Source organism: Eschscholzia californica, unplaced genomic scaffold, assembly GCF_041429995.1.
Source record: "Eschscholzia californica isolate CP2 unplaced genomic scaffold, dmEscCali1.0.p SCAF_3, whole genome shotgun sequence".
In the NCBI taxonomy this organism is placed as follows: Eukaryota; Viridiplantae; Streptophyta; class Magnoliopsida; order Ranunculales; family Papaveraceae; genus Eschscholzia; species Eschscholzia californica.
Genome location: NW_028238420.1, coordinates 33,167,019 through 33,181,398, shown reverse-complemented (window position 1 = coordinate 33,181,398; position 14,380 = coordinate 33,167,019). Strand labels below are relative to the sequence as shown.

The window sequence follows — 14,380 nt, the reverse complement described above, 5'->3', positions numbered from 1 at the left end:
TGGCACTATTTATTAAATGATCCTTATAGCGCTCTCCTTAAACTAATTTGGTAAAGGAAGAGCAAATACATAAATTAACCTTTCTAACGCACCGCCTTTACTAAATAGTGCTCTTCATATACCAAAAGCCTTTACTAGTATTTTTTTGGAGTATTTTGAATGTCCCAAAAGGACAACCAAAATGTATCTAAAACTAGAGATGTGTTTTTGAAAAACACCCCTTAATTGACAAAATTTTCTCTATAACACTTTTGAACTGGGTTTATTTTTAGTAAACATTTCTCTTTTGCTGAGGAAGAAACCTAGATTAGGAAAAAAGAAAACTTACAACTAGGGGAATTTGAGGAGGAAACCAAGATTGGGTTTATTTTTAGTACATATTCTCTCTCTGGCTTTACTACTTCCTCTCTCATTACACATGCTTCCAAAAGCAGGAAAATACAGGAAAAACATATACTCATATTGAGGGACAGAAGATTTTCACACAAGATATTTGAGACACACAGAGTGAAGATGCTTGCTACTGCTGAAATGCCAACTTTGGATACAGCAATATTTGTAGTGCTGGGGGTGGTGGTGGTGCTGGTAGATTTTAACTGCCTACGATCTCTCAGCCGGAATCTTATCCACATCCCTATTGTTGTTTGCATTTCTAGGCCCTCCACTCAGTTATTCCCCTTAGGATCTCACTCCCGTTTTCGAGTTCGAGCATGTGCTCACACTCAATTCCTCCAATGTCCAAGGATGAACCACCACCGCCACCGCTAGCATCACCATTGACAGTGGTGAGCGACTTGAGAACACTGTCCTTCCTGCACTCTTTCCTATACTCCAGCGTCATGCTGAAAAGCTCGTGAGTTTCAAAAATCGAAGGAGGAGCACTCTGTAACATAATAGAAGCTGATAAGTAATTCTTATGGTTATTGAGGATATAACAGACATAGCCGCAATAAATCTCCAGGACAAGGATAAGGAGAAGTTGCTTGAGAAGCAGATCTACCTCAATAATCCATCCAATGTATTTTACATTATTTACATGTTGATTGATATCCAAGTCAGTCCATTTTGGCTGCAATTCCGAAAATAGATCATTAACATACATAAATATGAGGTTAAAGTACGTAGTAGTAATTGAAAATAAAATAAGCTATCATATTCCTCCTGATCATACTTACGGTTAAGTCAGTTTGGACAAAATCTGCTGTGTCGTCATCCAGCTTCGGTAGCTTCCTGCTATCCTCTTCCAGAATCGGAGCACAGTCCCGAAAATAAGGTTCTATTTCAGCTCTAACTTCATCTGGTATTTTAGACAATTTCCTCGTTTCCTTATTCATCATCACACACATACTGCATTTAGATCAATGACTTATTCAGAAAAATTAAATCAATTTATTAAGGGGAAGGAGTTTGAAATAAAATAAACATCAATTTATGCGATCCTAGGTGAACTTTTATTCATTTATAAAATCTTGATTTTATTTCAAAAATATAGTAAAAGATGTAATAACAAAACAACATTAACTAGTTAGTATTTTTGCAAGAAACCAACCTCTTGGCACGTGCGAGTATTTCACCAGTATTGGAGTCACAAATAAGCCAATCACGTCGCAAACCATTCTTTCCCGCCCTACTAATCCAAGTATCTACTTGAACGACATCTCCCCTAGCAAGACAAATATGATGTATGATCAGATTTATCCATTGAACCTCAAACAAATAGCTTCAAAACCAAAATGGATGAAAAGCTACATATACTTGGAGAAGTAAAAGTTGTATAGCCCTTCCTTCTTACCAAGAAGGGTAACGATCCACAAGCAATCGCATCTTCACAGTCACCCAAATTAAATTTCTCTTAGCCATTTCTGGCGTTGAACCAAATCCATCATGTTGCAATCCTGCACTCTTAACAGAATTAATAGATGTTTCCTGCATACAAGAAACCAACATAAAAATGTTTCATTTTTAACCTTTTAATCATGAAGAAAAAAATGCTAATAAAAAGAAATACTATGTCTAGAAAGGTAAATATGTGTGATCATGCCTGCAAATGATTCATTAACGTTCCTATAGATGTTGTTCCATTAGCACCTATCTCATACGATCTAATTGAGAAGTTTTGTCTAAAAACAAGCCCATCCTGAACTTTTTGCCCCAACCCAAACTGGTCTACAAGCATGTCCACCCGTCTGCAATCAGGCAATTGATTGATGAATGTTCTTTGTTGAGTCGACCATCCATCCTCTTCTCTCTTCAAAATTCCTGAAGATGCCTTATAACTAACTGCAGGACCATTGATCTTTGGAGGTGATTCAGCATTCACCTTAACCTTCAAACCTCCAGAGGAAGCGGGTTTTGACAAGTAATTGAGTCCACTAGTACCCAAACTTTCTGATCCTCCTCCTCCAAGCATCATCGAAGCCTTCATCGGAAGTTGAGAAGTGGTAGAAAAAAATGCAGAAGTGACAGCAGTAGCAACCATGATGAGAAGAAATAGGGGACCAAGTGATCAGTTAATGAGTATCACCCGATTCACGAGACGAGCCCTGGTTGATCACCACTAAAAACATTAAACTCTAATACTTGCCAATGAAAGAAATATTCACAGAACTCCATTATCATTAAAAAAAAGTTTATATTATAAGAAACATTAAGCTCTAATAGTTCCAAGCTTCAGATAAGAAACTGAGAAAGAGAAAATAATGGCAATACCTTAATCAGGTTCCTAGGGTCTCAGGAGTGTTATAAAAAAGAGAGAGAGAGAAAGTGTAGTGAGAGAAAAAGAGAGAACTGTGTGTTGTGGATGGTTTAGAAGTATCCGGCTATCCAGAACGTTCAATTTATACTATCTATCGAGCCAGACTATCGAGCCAGAGTGCCAGACTATTAGGAAACAAGATCCCACCGATCTGACAAGATCCCACCGATCTCACAAGATTGGTGGATTCATTAAAGTTGGAAAGAGAATCGACTCTTTCCAATGATGCCCAATATGGCTAGAATTCTTTAGATAAGTTTTTTTTTGTTTGTACACATTTATGTAAAGTTTCCTAAGTACTGTCATTTCAACTATAAACACATATAAAGGTTCTCGGTTTTCCATCACCGAAACCATTCAGTCATCTTTGTTATGGTATACCGAGCTATTAACACTCCAACGAGTTATTAGTCGATCCTTCCCGGTAGTCTCTTGCCGGTATCCTTGGATTTTTTTTCGGTATTCTTTGTTGTCCCGATCCCAAATCGGTTCTCTTCACTGCTGTGGGCATCTCTTCTTGGTGTTTACTCTTCTCGGATTTCTTTATCAACATGAATCCCATCGTACCACATACACCTGGATCTTTGTCAATTGGTTCCTCGCTCTCAAAGTCTCAATCCCTCATCTCAGCTCAAAGATTTGCTTGAAGCTGACATCGGATAACTACCTCTTATGGAAGCCTCATATTCTCTCACTCTTGGAGAGTCAACATCTTTTGCATCATCTTGATGGTTCTATTTCTCCCCCTCCACTTATTGTTCAACAACAGGATGGGTCGTTTGCTGTAAATCCAACATATAAATCTTGGAAAAATATGGACAAGCTAGTTTACACTATTATTTATAGCTCTTTATCTTCTGAAGCCATGACAGAAATCATGGGTCTTACTCGATCTTCTTATGTCTGGGATCAGTTAACTATGGTCTATGCTAGGGGTGAGCAGCGGTCAGTTGCCGATCATTTAAGGTCAAGCCGAAGCCGAACCAAGGAATAACGGTTTCGCTAGATCATCGGGCGAAGTCGAACCGATCAAATCGTCAACCGACTTCATTCGATTCGGTTCGGTTCGACTCAACTGAGTTCGGTTGGTCGGTCCGACCGAACTCACATAACCAAATGGAACATGAGAAATAAAGTGAACGGAAGCAAAACGAATGGAATTTCAAATTCAATGTAACTCTTTTAAACTATTAAAGATTTGAATACATAAATATGTATTTCTTAGTTTACGACCCATATTAAGTAATCCTAATTCACTTCTAGTATTATATAATATATATAATTAGATATAGATCAAATATATATAGACATATGTATAGTTCGGTCGGTTCGGTTTTGGCGGTTTTCAAAAACTCAAGCCGAAGTCAAACCAAACAATGATCGGTTGATCGTTTTTTCGGCCGAGCCGAGCATTGTTCGGTTCGATCCAAAAACTATTCGGTTCGGTTCGACCGAGTTCGGTCTGGTCGGTTTGGCCGAGCGTTGCTCACCCCTGGTTTATGCAAATTCGGGTGTCACACGGGTACTTCACCTAAAGGAGGAAATTAGGTCTCTTTGTCGTGGTAACTCTACCATTTCGGATTATGCTCGAAGATTTCAGGTACTTCTCAAATCTTTGGCAGCGGTAGGTGCACCTATAGTAGATGACGAAAAAGTATTTTGGTTCCTTAAGGGGTTAGGTTCTGACTATAAGTCTTTTGCCTCATCGGTTCTAACTAAACCTCCTTTGCCGACTTTTCGGGTTCTTCTTCAGATGGTGCTATCACACGATGTTATTACCAAGTCTTTTGATACCACGTTTGCTCCTCATGAGGGAGCTTATTGTTATTCTTCGTCTCGACCTCCTCCACGACGAAGCGATAATCATCAAGATATTGGAAATCGACCAATATGTCAATGGTGTAAGAAGATTGGCCATACAACTGATCGTTGTTTCAAGTTAACAAAACAAAATAGAGGTCGTCCTAATGACAACCACAACCCTAACCGAGGGGCTTCATCAAATCGTGCCCGTGCTTCTTCTCCAACTCATAACCATGATGCTCACACGGTTGTGGACTCTCCCAATGACGATGTTACCGAATTCTATTCTTGTCCCTCAACTCAAAAAAGAATTTGTTATCTATTAGTCGTATCACTGATGACTTAGATTGCCTTCTCAGTTTCTCTAAACATGGTTTCACCATTTTCTAGGAGAACGGAAGGATTCTAGCAACCGGAAGTAGGCATGGAAACTTATACACTCTCGATCAACCTCAGTCTGCCCTTTTCTCCTCTACTACGGTGTCTCTTAAAGCTCCTCCAGATATTTGGCATTATCGTCTTGGTCACGTTTCATCCAAAGTTTTAGATTTACTAAATAAGAATAGTTTAGTTGAATTTTCTACTAGTCATGCGTCATCATCTTGTACCTCTTGTCTTATGAGCAAGAGTCCTCGCATTCCTTTCGATTTAAATCATAAACGAGCAGATTCCCCCTTATTTTTAGTTCATATTGATTTATGGGGACCCTCTCCCGTTGTCTCTTCATCTGGTTTTAAGTATTATGTTTTGTTTGTTGACGACTTTAGTAGATTTTCGTGGTTATTTCCTCTTCGTATGAAGTCTGAATTTTATTCCGTCTTTCTTACTTTTAACAACTTAGTAGAAAACTACTTCACAACTAAACTAAAAGTTTTGCAAATGGATGGAGGAGCTGAATTTCAAAGTTCCGAGTGTTTATCTCTTTTGACGCAATGTAGAATTGAAAAACGTATTTCATGTCCTTATACTCTTTCTCAGAATGCCCGCGTCGAGCATAAGCATCACCACGTAATCGAGACGGGACTGAGTCTTCTTTTTTCATAGTGGTGTTCCTAGTAAATGGGTTGAAGCATTTCAAACTGCCACCTACCTCAACAACTCCATGCCTACTCCGGTGCTTAATGACTTCTCTCCGTACTCTGTACTCTATGGTCATGTACCCTCTTATTCTATGCTTCGGTCTTTCGGTAGTCTTTTTTTTCCTTATTTACGACCTTATGCTCCCAACAAATTATCTCCTCGTAGTATACCTTGTGTTTTTGTAGGGTACAATCCTCATTACAAAGGATTCAAGTGTCTTGATCGTACAACTAATCGCATCTATATCTCTCGTCACGTCGTCTTTGATGAATCCATTTTTCTTTTCAAGGTCTCCACAATATCCTCTTCCTCTGAGGATTTGGTATCTTTCCTTGATCCTTCTTCTTCTAGTTCATCTATGTCATCGGCCCTTCCTTCTTCTCCAATACCATCGACTGACTCACACTCATCTCGTGTAAACTGTTTAACTGACTCATTTTCTTTGGCTTTGCGTCAGTCCCCTTCCTTGTCTGTCCCAACCTCAGCCTCCCCTCTTATCTCGGACCCTTCAGGATCCCCTCCTCTCTTGTCTTGATTTCCACGAATGCACTTGTATCTGACTCCTCCTTTGATTCCAACACTGACAGATCCACTCTTCCTGCTTCATCACCCTCTTCTCCATCATCCCCAGTCAGTATTTCACCGATGGATAGTCCTAACACTATTCGGTCTTCGCAGTTTGGCTCAGTTTCATCATCATCAGTGGACCCACCGCCATCTTTTGGTCCTCAAGGCTTTTGTCCCTTGGCATAGATTATGGCGGCTACGACACCCATTGGTACACCTTCTTCCTCGCCAAGGTATCCGCTTCCCCCTCGGGACCCTAATATTTTTGGATTATTTGCCTCAGTTTTTTTTTGCAACTTTCTCTATTATTAAGGAACCTCGTAGTTACAAGACTGCTTCTGTATCTCCTCATTGGCGTAATGCTATGAATGAGGAAATGGATGCCTTACATAAACAAAATACATGGTCTCTTGTCCCATGACATCATTACATTAATGTCGTTGCTCCAAATGGGTTTTTCTTACTAAGTTGAAACCAGATGGCTATGTCGATCGTTATAAGGATAGATTGGTTGCTCAAGGCTTAAATCAACAACCGGGATTAGATTTTGGTGAGACTTTTAGTCCCATTGTGAAGCCTACTACGATTCGGATTTTATTGTCTATGGCAGTGGCAGGTAATTGGGACATGTTACAGTTAGATGTAAAAAATGCCTTCTTGAATGGAGATCTTCGGGAGGAGGTTTTTATGGCTCAACCACCAGGTTTTAAACATCCTTCCAAATCTGATTATGTGTGTCGTCCGAATAAGGCGCTTTATGGCTTTAAACAAGCTTCCCGTGCATGGTATGAGCGGTTTAGCGCCTTTCTTCTTACTCTTGGCTTTGTGGTAAGCAAATCAAACAGTTCTCTCTTTATTCTTTCAACATCTTCTGGTAATATTTTTCTTCTATTATATGTGGATGATATTATCCTAACTGGTGCAAATTCAAAAGTTATTACTGTTATTGTTGACAAGTTAAGTATGGAGTCTGAGATGAAGAATTTGGGGGGTCTTCATTACTTTCTTGGGATTGAGGCCATACTTACTACTAAGGGTCTTATACTCACTCAGTCCAAGTATGCCTCTGATATACTCTCTACTCTTAATTTGGAAGGGGTTAAGCCATCATCGACTCCTATGGTTGCCGGTCATCATCTCTCATGTGAGGGAGTTTCGTTATCTGATCCTACTCTCTATCGCAAGATCGTTGGCTCTCTTCAGTTCCTCAATCTGACTAGACCAGATTTGGCTTACTCTGTTAATGTTGCCTGTCAGTTTATGCACGCTCCGACTGTTGATCACTTTCAGGCTGTCAAACGCATTCTTCGCTATTTGAAAGGCACACTTCATCTGGGCTTACATATTAATCGAGGCTCTGCCTGTGATACATTATTGGCTTATGCTAGTTCTGATTGGGTTGGATGCCCCGACATTCGCTGCTCTACCACAGGTTTCTCTATTTCTTTCGGTGCAAATTTAATTACATGGAGTGCTAGAAAGCAACCAACAGTGTCTCGATCCAGTTCTGAGGCAGAGTACCGTGCCTTAGCTACTGTTTCTGCTGATCTCATATGGATTAGTTTTATTCTTCAAGAACTTGGAGTTAATTTGTCTCAACCAGGTTTAATTTATTGTGATAATAAGAGTGCAATTTCAATGACTTCGAATCCAGTGTTTCATGGGCGCACAAAGCACATTGAGTTAGATTATCACTTTGTGCGTGAGAAGGTGGTTGCTGGCTCCCTACATGTCAAGTTCATTCCATCTGACTCTCAACTTGCCGATATTCTCACTAAAAGTTTGTCCCGGCTGCGATTTCTTGAATTGTGTCCCAAATTAAACCTTCGACTTCACCAGACGTTCAATTTGCGGGAGGATATTAGGAAACAAGATCCCACCGATCTCACAAGATTGGTGGATTCATTAAAATTGGAAAGAGAATCAGCTCTTTCCAATGATGCCCAATATGGCTAGAATTCTTTAGATAAGTTTTTTTGTTTGTACACATTTATGTAAAGTTTCCTAAGTATTGTATATCATTTCAACTATAAATACAGATAAAGGTTCACGGTTTTCCATCACCGAAACCATTCAGTCATCTTTGTTACAGACCTCCGAGTTCTACTCGTTCAAGTTTTTATTATTATTATTATTTTGTTTACAAAAAATGTTTTAATCAAATAATCTTTTGGAATTCAGATTCCTTATTACCTTGAGATCTTAGTTAAAAAAAACTTATTTAAGAGGAATACTGTTTAGTGCATCTCCAATACAAAACTCAAAACTTGTTTTTTTACTTATGTGGCATGGTTATTTTTGTAAAAATATAATTAGTTATTTTGGAAATATACAACGACTTAATTTTTATTGGTTGAAATTTAAATATTGATGAGTTGGACAATTAGAGATAAAAAATGATAGGGAACAAGAAAAACTAGACAGACTCTGGACATACATCTTATGTGGCTTTTCGTGATTCGTTGTTTAGTAGATTAGAATCATCAAAAACAGGAATCACACCAAGCCACATAAGATATATGTCCAGAGTCTGTCTAGTTTTTCTTGTTCCCTGTCATTAAAACATCTCCAGTGCAACAATCAAACTCTAAATCTTAGACTGTCACATAGGAATTTTTTTAGAGTTTTTCTTCAAAATCCATCTCCAATGCAAAACTGAACATGAATTCTATGATGTGTCAAGATTTATTTTAGAGATCCCTAAGAGGACACTCTAAATTTAGAGTGTCCTCTTGAGGATCTCTAAGTGCCACATAAGCAAATCAGTTAGTTTTAAACCAAACTATAGGTTTTTTAGAGTTTCTCTTGAGTGTTGCATTGGAGAAGGATTTGCAATAGAGTGTCTCTAAATGACCAAATAGGAAAGAGACCAGTTAGAGATCCATTTTTCACACTTGACACATAGGATTTTTAGAGTTTTTCTTGAGTCTTGCATTGGACATGATCTTACTCTTAGAGATATCTCATGTCTTCTTGAGATATCTTATTCCATCTCGATACATTATAATTGAGATCTTAGTTGAGTTTTGCATTGGAGATGATTTTTTACAAAGAACTCGGAAAATCTTATGTGGCACTACGAGTGTCTAAGATTGAGTTTTGCATTGGAGATGCTCTTATGACGACGTCATAAAGCAACCCCAAAAGCAACCAAATGGCGAAGTGACACATGCTTGCAACAACTTTGTTTTTTGATTTTCGACCAAATTCAAGTTTGGTCCTTGAAAATCTCGTGTTTATGCATAGGTCCCTCCTACCATTTGTAATCTGGACCGTTGATTGGGCAACAGTCTGTACTACAAACTTGTATACCCCAATCAAATGGAACTGAACGTCCTCTCTATCATGATAGAAGAAAAGTTTGTACGCGCTCCTACGTACTAATAGTTGTAGGGTTATGGTGCCTCCTAGTGTTGCTAATGGAATCTCAGACATCTAATGACTAACACTATTATCCCCAGGATCTCATGCATAAGCTAATAATAAACTAAGAGTTTAGAGATTACCTTAATCGCTAAATTTTCCTTCGAACCTTTCCAATCGAATGCGAAGACCAAGAGCCCCAATTGTTACTCTTCTACTCAAGACACTGGAATGATCAACTTTATCTCCCACCTTATTGCTAGATAGAACACCAATGGTGGTTTGATTAAGAACTCTATCTTCTTTTATGACTAGATAGATAGTTTGGGAATAATCCCTCTTTCTTTCTCAACTTGATGTTGTAGAGAAGAAAGCTCCTTGAGAATTCTTCCACTCCTTATTCAAGTCTTAAGAAACATTATATAAAACCCTAAGTTGGAGTCCAATCCTAATTAGGTTTCCTAAAAATCCCTTTTGAATAAGATTAAGGAAATAGTCGAAAATAGAAAGTAGTTTCTATTTTCTATTCCTTTGCTCTTGGCCGGCCAGAAATACCTTCCTTTGGGCCAGGGGCGGGGCCACTAAGGGGTCTGTGGGGGCGGATGCCCCCACAAGCTCCTTAGTGACCTTCTCGTCTTCTTCATAAATGGAAACTAAACCTTTTCATATGGAAACCATTCACCCTATATCCACCACATATTAACCAATTAATAATCTAACTTCAGCCTACTTTGGAAATAAATCAATTCCTAGTATTTTACTACTTCAAACTCATGCGTTTATTAAGATCCTTAAGATAAGATGAAAAAAAGTTTTAAAGGCGCTTCTCGTTCTTGTTAAAAGAGTCTCTAAGTTAAAAGTACTCGCAAGTTCTAAAATTAAAAAAAACGCTCCTAAGTACGATTTTATTTTGCTCAAAATCGATAGACTCGAGATCCAAGATTCAAAACTACCATTTTGTAGCGAAAGACAATGAAATCACATTTACCAAGTCAAAGAGAATGCGTAACAAGAAGGGCAAGATGGCGTTGTCAAAGCTTTTCTAAGATCAAACAACAACATATTAATTCAATTTTTTTTCTAACGTTGTCGTTTTTTAAATATAGTAAACTTTTCTGTGACTTAAACTTTTTCCATTAAGGCGACCTAGGAAGAATTCAACACGGTAAATTAAAATATTATGAATAAATAAATAACGCCTTATTTACTTATGATATTTTTTTTTTGACAATAAAAATGTGCCCCCAGAAAAGAAATTTTCTGGCTTCGCCACTGCTTTGGGCCTTTTGCACTATCGTTGCCTAAACTTCTTTTAGGCCTATGGGACTCTCCCATGATTATATGTCACAACCCTCTAGTCATATCATCCCATCAAAAAGACATTCTTTTTGTATCCCGATGTAGGATCCAGTTGAAGTTAGCCGCGAACTACTTAATAATTCGACGATCTAGTTGGTTTTTAGCTAAACACTACGGCCCCTAATTCGTCCGGACTTGATGATATTCTCCTATCCGAAAAATTGCTCGCATTGCATCATTGGTCGAAGGACATCTCCTTCAGACTCCCACTTGTACTTAGAATAAATGCAATGCTCGATTCCCGTGTCAACTTGTATCCCATCTGATACGTCACATCTTTCAGACTTTCCTGATTCCCGTGTCGATGGATCTCCGAAGCATGCGTGTCTACTAACTCCTAAAGTCGGCGACCTTTTTCGGTTTTTGACTTCCTTGTGTTAGCATGGACTCAAACTTAAACTGATGTAACATCGCATTCATATTCTCATGGTATGAATCCACGACCTTAATCTTCTTTGTTTAGTTTTGGGAAACTTCAATGTTTCATCCTTCTCAGTTTGGTTCTTTGTAAACTAATTTTCGTCCAATGGTTTCGCTAAATTGACAAAATTATCAAGTTCCAAACTTGATGAGATATGGATTCCATGGATTCCAGGTCTACGCTCCTATCAGTTATCAGTAAGATTTGAATCTTCTAATTTTGTTAGATAAGCTTTAACGACCTTCAAGGCTTATGAGCAACATGATACACTCAACACTTGAGATATTCCCGTTTGAGTAACTTTCGATTTCTTGATAGTTCTCTGACGGATTTCTATTCGTCTTGTGCGATATGTACTTAGATCCCATATCTTTTTACCTTTAGGAACCACGACTAACTGTTCTCAACAGTTTTGTGGCTCTTGGAACTCATTCGACTTTTCCTCCAACTTATCCTTCGTAACTAATTATTCTCTTCAAAATTAATTATTAGGAGGATACCATCATGAGCAAAAAAACACTTTGTTCTCTGATTGGTTGTGAGAAGTCCAAATTTCTTCTAAAGAAATTGCGTCAGACTTACTAATTTATGCCCTGTAATCCTTGTACATGGCTCTTAGCTTTTAGACGGATTTTGGTTATGTGTGGGAAGTGTGTCTAGACATAGTGTTTTTCAGAGGACAGGGCTCGATTCACATCCTTCAATTTTATCCTTTTGGACGCTCCAATTTGGATAAGTTAGAAGTGACGATCAACCTTTGTTTTGACTCAAGACTTTATATCTTGCCAATCGATTCTCTGCTTCTTAAGCGTTCTTGGTTATATTGGACATTTTGTCCTCATCCCTTTATCATTGTCATGATCCTGTTTTATGAGTCACATTTCAATGCGTCTCTTTTACATGTATAACTAAGTTTAGAATCTATTGGTATAAGTTGTTAATTTAGCACTTTTAAGACATCTCAATATAGAAATAAACTCCTCTATTGATTCTCCATAATACTTAGTACAGAGATGATGTCTAACTAAAAAAATAAATAAATCTAGACTAGTGCCTAAAGAATACTCCGATCGCTTTCAACATCCTTAGTAGTTTTGGCTTCTACTCCCTCTTAGATCTTGTCGCCTTTAGCCAATTACTCAGTTCCTAACTGCTCCTGTACATTCACAATGATAGGGCATTAGGTATCTCATACCAAATTGGGAATTTTACAGTATTTGATAAATTAACTGCGAATACCTGAAGTGGAAACCACTGTTCCGTTCTTCTTGTCCTCTAAGAACTTAGGGCTGCTCCATCGACTTGGGAACGACTACTTTTTCTAGGACTTCTCCTTAGGCCCCTGGTCATTGCTTTCGCTACTAGGGCTGTTTTCTTTGGCTTGAGCATAACAAGTTTCGTTAGGACTTCTCCTTGAGGCCTCTGGTCGTAGCTTGGGCTACCAGAGTTGTTTTCGTTGGCTTGTGCTCAACTAGTTTCGTTTGGACTTCTCCTTAAGGCCTCTGGTCGTTGCTTCGACTACCAGAGTCGTTTTCTTTGGCTTGAACTCAACTAGTTTCGTTAGGACTTCTCATTGAGGCCTCTAGTCGTAGTTTGGGCTACCAATGTTATTTTTGTTGACTTGAGCTCAACTAGTGTCGTTAGGACTTCTCCTTGAGGCCTCTGGTTGTGGCTTGGGCTACCAGAGCTACTTGTTTTCGTCGGCTTGAGCACGACTAGTTTAGTTAGGACTTCTCCTTGAGGCCTATGATCGTGGCTTGCGCTACCCGAGCTACTTGTTTTCGTCTGCTTGAGCACGACTAATTTAGTTAGGACTTCTCCTTTGTCGAGTTGTATTTTCGTAAAAAACATCATTTATTGGTAAAAACTCTAGCTTGTAGTGCTATTCTCCCGCCTAACGACTTTTATTGTAAAATGAATTAAAAATAAGATAAGATGATGTAGTAGTCGTTCGCCATACCTGAGCGGCTTTTATTCTGGCATATCTGCTGTGGGATCTCCGTAGAAAACCTTATCTCCTCCGACGGTCGCCTGGTTGGTTGTTTCCTCTCCACAATTCTGGGCTGAGATATAGCATTCCCGAGCTACTTCTTTATTCCCTCTGGGAATTTCATCATTAGGTGGTTCATGGAGATTATGGCTCCTGATTCCCTCAGGAAGTTCCTTCCTAGTATGATGTTGTAGGCATGCATTTTGTCGACTATGGCGAAGTTTAGCATTAGAGCCTTTTTTACCTCCCCGTCTTCTGACGCCAAATGCTGATGTCAAAAAATGACCTTCCGTTAAATCAGCAAGAAACAGGGAGTTGATGCATGACAGCCTCCGTTAAGATGAATATTCTGTTAGGTCGAGTTAGATTCTGCTGAGTGTCTCTTCCTCCAATTCTGATTCTCTGCTTTTTTGCTTTTGCTCCTCGCTCTTTGCTCCCGTTCCTAGCTCCCTGCTCCTGCTCCTTACTCCTTGCTCCCGCTCCTTGCTCCTAACTACTGCTCTTGTTCATCTGTTCCCAAAGGGGAAAAACCTGCAAAGGATTCGAAAACCGCTCCGACGCTCAAGACAGTCATGGTGCTCTTTGCAGTAAAAGAATGAATATTGATCGATCCTTTTGGGGGCGATTTGTGCGAACTCAAAGTTTCTTGTGATCTTTTAGGGTTTAGAGATCGTGCCCTTTGAAGGACGATTTGGGGGCCTTTTATAGGCTTAAGAGGCGACGGTGATTGCCGTGGAGGGAAGTTTTTGTTATGCCAATCGGGGTTAATGCGAACAATACGAGTAATCCAAGACAAGCAATAGGAATAGAAAGAACAATCAAGAACAGAACACAGAGATTTACGTGGTTCGGTTGGTGAGACCTACTCCACGGCGACAACGACGCGATGACTTCCACTATGATAAGCAAACAAGTTTACACAAGAGAATCGTGAGATTGTGCTACTGATATCTCCTTAGGGTTTAGTTTATATAGCCACTAAACCCTAATCCCACCACCTCACCGACTATTTACAACCAACTTTCTCTACAACCGACATTAT

General features: G+C 39.0%; 1 pseudogene across 1 annotated transcript; it reads right to left on the bottom strand.

Annotated features, from left to right (window-relative positions):
* Window positions 1-389: 389 nt before the first annotated feature.
* Window positions 390-2,869, bottom strand: LOC147549671 (palmitoyl-acyl carrier protein thioesterase, chloroplastic-like; annotated as a pseudogene). The gene is made up of 7 exons (XR_015238232.1): window positions 2,710-2,869; window positions 2,042-2,543; window positions 1,793-1,926; window positions 1,550-1,663; window positions 1,176-1,347; window positions 1,001-1,069; window positions 390-883 (listed from the first exon to the last, which is right to left on the bottom strand). The product of XR_015238232.1 is annotated as a palmitoyl-acyl carrier protein thioesterase, chloroplastic-like (transcript).
* Window positions 2,870-14,380: the final 11,511 nt, after the last annotated feature.